The sequence below is a fragment of the Arachis ipaensis genome, chromosome B01 (genome assembly GCF_000816755.2).
Source record: "Arachis ipaensis cultivar K30076 chromosome B01, Araip1.1, whole genome shotgun sequence".
NCBI classification, from domain to species: domain Eukaryota; kingdom Viridiplantae; phylum Streptophyta; class Magnoliopsida; order Fabales; family Fabaceae; genus Arachis; species Arachis ipaensis.
In genome coordinates, this window is record NC_029785.2 from 123771466 (window position 1) to 123780716 (window position 9251).

General features: G+C 28.0%; 1 pseudogene; it reads right to left on the reverse strand.

Moving 5' to 3' along the window:
• Positions 3725 to 5263, reverse strand: LOC110262653 (annotated as a pseudogene).

Consider the following 9251-nt stretch of genomic DNA (forward strand, 5'->3'; position numbering starts at 1 on the left):
TTGATCCCATATGGCGCACAAAAAAATTGCGGTAGAGGGTACAATGGCAGCACGGCAGTTGAAGATAAGATACGATGACGTAATAAGAGGGGATAAGATGGAGTTTCATGTTGACGAAGTTGTTACAACTTATAAGTTTAAAATTTTATTTTTAAAATTTAAAATGTTATTTTTTAAAAGTGATTATAAATTTAAAATTTCATTTTTTTAATAATTTTAAAAAATTGTTTAAGTTAGATTGGTACCTTAGTTGGTTAGCTATCAAATTTAAAACCGTTTTTCACGTGAGAGATAAGAATGATCAATTTCAATTGACCTTTTACTCCTTGATCAATAATAATGCTGAGTAGGGATGTTTGCGGTGCGGTTTGGATCGTTTTTGAGTAAAAAATTCATTCAATTCGAACACTAATTTTATTTGCGGTGTGATTTAGATTGGATGCTTTTTAAAAAATTCTGATCCGATTCGATCCAATTTCAAGCAGTCTGGATTGGATTGGATTTGCGGTTTTATAAATTAAAAAAATTAAATACATATAAAAAGTTTCAATATCAAATTTTAAATAATCAACAATGACATAACAAGTCTCAACAATATCTTAAAAAATCAACGATAACATAACAATAGAAATAAAATTATAGGTTAGTTAAAATAAATAAATAACATTTTGAAAATAAAATATTTATTAAATAATAATAATACATGAATAATATAAAAATGTATAAAAAATTGAACATGTTATAAATATAATTATAAATATAATAATAAAATAATAATATTATAGCACATTGTGCGGTTTGGATTGGATTGAATCGATTATAAATTATATACTACTAATGACCAAGGAAGCAAAAAATAAATTAATTTTTAATAGAAAGTACACTTATAATTATACTCACAATTTGAATAGGGTGAGCCTCTTTGAATTTATTTATGAGCTCCACATTATCAGTCATCTTCTTAACTTTATAAGAAGGTGAAAAATGTGGATTATCAGATATTTGAACTTCAACGATAAAGAGAAAGGTCTTATCAATTAGGTTGAGCAAAAGTGTAGGTGTATCCGATAGATCTCCTTTCTGCAGGGTATTACATAATATATTAATAATAAATAATATAAAAATTACCAATAAAAATATCTTCACTAATATTTTTAGAAATAAATATTGGTTAGATCTTACCAATAGGAGTGGATCAAGTATCTCTACACAGCTTTTTCCCAAAACTTGTTTTGCCTCCTTGTCAAAGACTACAAAACATGCATAGTCAGAATCATCAATGACACCAAGCTTTATTCGGTACCTGCTTAAAAAAGAAAATAACATAAAAAAAAGTTAAATATAGACTTATTCAATATCTAATCCAATGTGCATATACTTTAATTTAAAAATAAATAAATAAATAACCTTGGAGTTATGGATAAAAGGAGATGGCCACAACTTGAACATTTGAAAGTTTTTTGTAAAAATATATGTGGACCTGTTGAATTCACATTGGCCGTACCACCAGTCTGGAGTATCCATAATATGACTTATAGTAGCCAAGACAACACAAATAGAATTCTGAAAAAAAATTATTTAAATTCCCTAAATTTGGTGAGTTTTTAACTAAGCTTAATGTTAGTCAAGATACATTTGTTACTTATTAATATTAATAAAAATATTTATAATAAAATAAGTTAAAATAATAATTTAAAAAGATGAGATTATCAAAATTTTTATATTTATAAAAATAAATAGATAATTACCCATCATCAATCTCTAATTCGATAACAGTATATTTGGTAGATTTGCCATCCTTTTCAAGAGTCTTCTCATTCCCAATTCCAGCAAGATATCCAACAACATCTGAAATGATTTAAAATAAAAAAAATTGTTGTCAATAAATTTGTTAAAAAAAGCGTAGAATAAATTATCAATAAAATAAATAATTATACTTTCTCTAAAATAATAAACTTATCAACTAAATAGGTGCAATCATACCCAGGAGCATTGAGAGTGTCAAAACTCACAAACTTAAATCCATATCGTGGGATACTCGACGATTCTGGAAGTCTGTGCACATCAGTACGTTGGTTTAAATTAACCACGTACTCATGATGTGTAGTCTTGAAGTAACCCTTATTGAGTCCAACACCAAAATATCGTATTTGGTAAGATATTCCTTCCTCCAGCAAATTCATCAATCGAGACACAAAAGCCTTCTTAACTGAGGCGTGTATTTTTCCTCCTTAGAATTAATGAACAAAAAAAGAAACGATTAGATGGGAATAAACAAATAAATTTAAAATATAAATAATATAAATTTAAAATAAAATAGAAAAATATTAGTAGAAAACTCACGTCTTCATCGAGCCAAACCATCTCAATTGAGTATGGCAATGGAGAATTTTCGTAACTTGGTAGTGTCCATAACCGTATCACTCGTATACGTACACACAAATTGTCGATTGTAGGATTGATGTCAGCAATTTTGTGAATACCAGCCATTAGAATAAGTAGAGAGATTTTGGATATATGTAAAGAAAGGGATTGATGTACTTTAAATTGTGGTGCTTTACATCTCTCATAACTTATACTTTTATAGTTGCATCATAACTAAATTTTTTTAAATTTGATTGACTTTAATTTAAAATTTAAAAAATAACAAACTAAGTAAAACAACCTAAACTTAAAATTTGAAAATAACAACCTAAACAAATAATAATTTAAAAATTCTAAACTAACGTAAATCTTTATTTATAGTAATATTAGTATGTAACAACCGAAGAATAATTAACGTAATTTTTTTTTAAAACTCTAAATTTCTTTAAAAGAATTTATGTAGCTGCAATTTAAAAAAAAAATCAACAAAATTTTAAAAAATAATGCTAAAAAAATTAACAGATTTTTTAAAAATAGTGTTAAAATATAAAAAAGAACAACCTAAGTAAAATCTAAATAAAATTTAAAAAATAACAACTTAAATAAAATAATTTGAAATTTAAAAAATAACAACCTAAGTAAAATAACCCAAACAAATAAAACAATTTAAAATTTAAAAAATAACAACCTATGTAAAACAACCCAAACTTAAAATTTGAAAATAACAACTTAAGCAAATAATAATTTATAATTTATAAATATAAATCTAAAAATTTCTAGTGACGACACGTAAGCAAATAAACTTCCAGACTCAACGTATGAGCGCCACGTCAGCAAATTGGCTCCCCATTTGTATTACTATAAAGACTAGTATTAAACCCGTGCGATGCACGAGCTTATATTTAAATTTGATATGTTAAATTAAAAATAATATTTTATAATTATAAATTTTTTGAGTTTAGTATAACACAATCATCGTCGTTATATAATAAACGTACTGAATATGCTGTTTTAACTTTATTCAAAGTAAAAAGTAAATAGAAGATTTTGAAATCTATAATATTCTTGAATCATAAGGAGAAAGACATGAAAAAACATAAAAATATATATAACTGTAATAATAGCATGTCAATTTTATACTAAATTTTATATCAAAAGGCTAATAAAAATTTATCGACAACCTAGTATCTTACTAACTTCATTAGAAAAGCAATTGGCATATGATGTTGTGCTCCTTGTTACACATTTCATCTCAAATATGAAAACAGAGTTATAGATAAATTTGTTATATCTATAGTAAATAGTATACAAAAGTGTAAATCATAACATGCTATTAAAATGAAAATAATATTATTCTTACCTAAATATTATTAAAAACTTATTTGAACACGACATTTGTTGTTGATGACTTTAGATTGCCGTCTTCGTCTAGAATTAAAACCCTGAGGCCACTGCGACTCTTAACTCTTGACAAAGCAATATAAAGTTGTCCATAGGTGAACACTGATTTTGGCAAGTAAAGTCCTACATGTCATAATGATTGACCCTGACTCTTGTTAATGGTCATTGCAAAGCATACTGTTAATGGAAATTGTCTCCGTTGAAACTTAAATGGTAACCCTGAATTTGAAGGGATCAAGTTTATTCTTGGAATGCACACTTTATCTCCAATATTTCTACTGGTCACTACTGTCACTCCAATTACGTTGCTGCCAAGTTCGTTAACTATTAATCTTGTCCCGTTGCATAATCAGGTTTATGTTTTGCAGTAGCATTACAACGACTCATGGCTAAAAAGTCAACTTGTGATTGGGTAGTCCCGAACATTTGATGTCATTTAGGAACTCTGGTGTGAACCACTCTTGTTGTATATCTTCATTCTCATCAGCTTGACATGTTGTGTCAAAACTCAAATACTCCTTTTCCATCCCTAGAAAGATTGTCAAGACAAAATCGTTTACCTTCTCGACACTCTCAAGCATGGGTGCAAAAATTGTCCTACTCTGAAAATACCTGTAATCTGACATGTTTTACAACAAATTTGGATATGCAAAGTCTATCTAATGAAAGAGAGGGTCATCAATAGTTGTAATCAATAGATCATCTGGAATTTTAATTTCTAATTCATCACCAACAACAGAACCAATATTTCAATTTCCAACATCAAGTATCCAATTAACAAATCTCTTCATTTCACCTTCATCTTGATCTGAAGAAGACATTAGAAGCCTCATGTTCGTATGCAGTTTCAAAACCTTACAAAACGACCACAGATGAGATGAGTTAATAGTTGATGTCAATATATTGTGTCTACTCCTTTTCGGAATCACCGGAAGTATCTGTCTGAAATTACCTCCTAGAACAACAACCTTACCACCAAATGGTTGATGTGTCTTATGTTAATTGGTAACTGACATAAGATCCCTGAGCGTCCGATCAAGTGCTTCAAAGCACATTTTATTGAGTATTGGAGCTTCATCCCAAATTATTAAACTACTTTAGATGAGCAGCTCAGCCTTCAAACTGTCATGCTTGATATTGCAAGTAGATTTATCAGTAATTGTAATGGGTATTGAAAATCTAGAATGAGCTGTTCTGCCACCAAGTAGGAGTAAAGACGCAATTCCACTAGATGCGACATTTAAAACAATCTTTCCTCTAGACCGAATAGCAGAAGAAAGTCCATTCCAAATAAATGTCTTACCACACCCACCATGCCCATAAAGGAAGTAAAAACCACCAGAGTCTGTAATAACAGCATTGAGTATCTCATTGAATACTAACCTTTGCTCATGAGTCATCTTTTGTTCCGTATATAAGTTTGTATGAGTCAACTCATTTGTGTCATATGCTAACTCTTCCTCTATTAGCTTATTCTGAAAAAGGCGAACATCAAACATCTCAGGATATGGTATTGATTGATAGTCTCTTAAAGATCTCGCATTGCTATTGAGTATCTTCTCAATCTCAATAAGGCAGAGGTTTTTCAATTTGTCATCAGTCATGTTTAGTCCTAGCAAAAGCACATGGTGGTTTTATGAAATATTTAATAAGTAATTTCAAAATAAAACTATTAATATTATTAATAAAAATAAAAATAATAAGAGAATACAATCTTGATATAAAAAAGACATAGTAAAATATCTTGATTTTTCAAAGCTTTTTTTCCTCTCATATAGTATTCCATCAGTTAATAATGTCCAAGTTGCATTCCAAACACGCTCTGGGTTGCTAATGCTATTAGATATCAGTAGCATCGCAAATAATTTTCTCAATTGATGACCAGATGCAAGTTTAGCTACCTCATTAATAGCTGTAATGAATTCTCTATCATCGCACAGTAGTCCCATGGAATAGCAAGCATCTTGGAAGGTAGAATATGTAATTCCATTAATTGTCCTAATAGACTCATATGTTGTGCAACCTCTCTGAACAACTAACAAAATTCTCATATAATAAATATCACCTGTACCTGATGGAACATAGTTTAACCTCCCGATAGAATACCCTCTTTTGCGTGGATGTCATTCTCTTGCTTCTCTATCATAAACAAATTGATTTGGAAACTCCGCATATGTCAAAATTTGACCTGACTCAAATTTTTTATTGGCCTCCATCGATGCTAAGAACATCGTACATTTTTCTTCCTATTCTTCCACGATTTTCTCAAGATCATCATTGTCTTTAAAGATGATATTTTGCTCTCCAGGCAAATGAAAGGTTTTCATCACTGAAGGCCAATCTAATTCGATTTGTGTGCTCCAATGAATCTATAATAATTATATAGCATATACCAAAGATTGTTTTTAATAGACCAATTGAAAAATTAAATGTTTGGTCTTTAAGTAATAAAAGCATATTAACATACGCTGGCTTTGTAACTAGTCGATATTGTTTGATGTTTGTTGAAGCTGTTGTTGACTTGTCTGATGACATGGGCTATCATATGCTCCACGTGTGATACCTGAATTACTAATACTATTAATATTGGTACATTGTTCTTTTTCACCTACAGAGTGTGGATTAGTAGTTGGAGACCTTGGTTGATAAGGTGTTGGGTTATTACCTAATAAGATAATTCGAGACATTAGTTTCGAACAAATTTTCTGTTAAAGTTTATAATTGAATAAATGGTAGGAAAATCAAAATACATAAAGTGAATGCATATTCACATAATCAAGTTTCAAAAAAAATCATCCAAAAATCAACTTGTATTGATGTTGCTATTTGTAATGTCCGACAACACCGATTCAAAATGCACACCATTGAAACTATCACTCGGATTTCCTATAATTTTTTTATAAACAAATTTAGTAGAATGTTACGAAGATAATATAAACTAATAATTTATTACTTGTCAATAGCTAAATAATGTATAGAAAATATTGTATTTTATGGGATTTTATTTCGCCAAAATACCCGTGACCCACCACGCACATTTGCTCCTTTTTCTCTGTTCCTATTCCATCAAAAATTCTAAATCAATCATTATGTTTTGTTATATATTTATATCCATGTAGTTCTCATTTTCGCTCTATTTTTTTTTTCAACCATTTTACCAACTATCCTGTTTGAATTCAACCACCTCACTCCTCTGCATCTCTACTCAATAAATAAATAACTAAATGCTCAGTTTAACTTCAATGGCGACTTTAATTTTCTTTTCATTCTCATTTATTTAGTTACGTAAATATATTTTACGAAAAATAATATATATTTTTTCACAAAAGTTTCTTTTTTCAAATAAATATAAGTTTAATCTCACAGTCAATAAATTCAACTATTAGTTAAAATCTTTTTTTTATTTCTTTAAATAAAGAAATTGAAAATAAATAGCTTATAATTAAAAAGAAAGAAAAAAATGAAAGTACCTCTATTATTATCCAGAGACAATCTAAAAAATAACAATGTAAATGGAGTAAAGAGAAAATTTATAAATGTGACAAATAAAAAAATTAAATTTAAATTTTAAACATAATACTTTAATTAAAAATTATAATTAGATTTTCTTTTTAAAATAAGTACACATTAAAATTCAATAACTAACTTAATTGTATCAACAATAATTCATATGAGAAATTTATAACTTTATGACATTAAATACTAAATTAAAAATTAACAGAATATTAACGATGTGAATCAAATTAAAAATAAAACCATAATTAATAACCAAATAACTTCAATTTATATTTAAAAAAATTATAAATTTCAAACATAAAAATCCAAAAGAACTAAAAGAAAAATAACAACTCAAGAAAGGACAATGTTTCCACCAAAAAACAAACATATACTTGACATTATTCTATTAGATATACTCTAAAAGGGATTCTAAAACATGTGCATCCAAATTCTCAAGTTTCATTCTCAATCTTGATCTTCTTGCAAGTTGAGGTATCTCCTTGCACTTTCGAATCTTCCGACTTCGAGGATAGTCGCTTGGTTGGTGTAATAGCATTTTCCAACACTTCGGATTCATCATTGTCCGCAACTTCATTGGAGAATTCAAGCAACAAATTCTGTACAAAATACTACGTTAAATTAAAGACTTCCTTCTCACCTTTGATTTTATCTCAATAATATTTTTTTAATAAAATAAAGATCTAACTTTGAGAAAACAAACAAACAAAAAATTCATTTTTTGAACAAATACCTTAATACCTTCTACTTTCTCCCCTTCAATGATTGAGGAAGTCTTTGAAGTTGGAAGCAAACCACCGGTGTAGTCAACATCCTAAAATTATAATTAGTTATTAATTATTATTTATAAATTAGATACTACTAATGACCAAAGAAGAGAAAAATAAACTGCTTTTTAATAGAAAGTACACTTATAAACTGTATGTACTCACAATTTGAATAGGGTGAGCCTTTTTGAATTTATTTATGAGGGACACATTATCAGTCATCTTCTTAACTTTATAAAAAGGTGAAAAAAATATGGATTATCAGATATTTAAACTTCAACGATGAAGAGAAATGTCTTATTAATTAGGTTGAGTAAAAGTGTAGGTGTGTCCGACAGATCTCCTTTCTGCAGGGTATTACATAATATATTAATAATAAATAATATAAAAATTAATATTAAAAATATTTTCACTAATGTTTTTAGAAATAAATATTGGTTAGAATTTACCAATAAGAGTGGATCAAGTATCTCTACACAGATCTTTCCCAAAACTTGTTTTGCCTCCTTGTCACGAATCGAGACACAAGAACCCTCTTAACTGAGGCGTGTATTTTTCCTCCCTAAAATTGATAAACAAAAATCAAAGAACAATTAGATGGGAATAAACGAACAAATTTAAAATATAAATAATATAAATTTAAAACAAAATAAAAAATATTAGTAGAAAACTCACGTCTTCATCGAGCCAAACCATCTCAATTAAGTATGGCAATGAAGAATTACCGTAACTTGATAGTGTCTATAACCGTATCACTCGTATACGTACACACAAATTGTCGATTGTAGGTTTGATTTCCGCGATTATGTGACATCCATTGGAATAAGTAGAGAAATTTTAGATTTTGGATGTATGTAAAGAAAGGGGTTTGATGCACTTTGAATTGTGGTGCTACACATATCTCATAACTTATACTTTTATAGTTGACTCATAGCTAAAATTTTTTAAATTTGATTGACTTTAATTTAAATTTGAATTAAATTTGCAGATAAAGTAAATAAATATATTAACAATTTTTAAAATTCTAAATTAACGTAAATATATTTAAATTTACGTATGTAGCTGCAATTTTTGAAAAAAATCTACAAAAATTTAAAAAATAGTGCTAAAAAGAATCAATAAATTTTTAAAAATTAGTGTTAAAATTTAAAAAATAACAACCTAAGTAAAACAATTTAAAATTTAAAAAATAACAACCTAAGT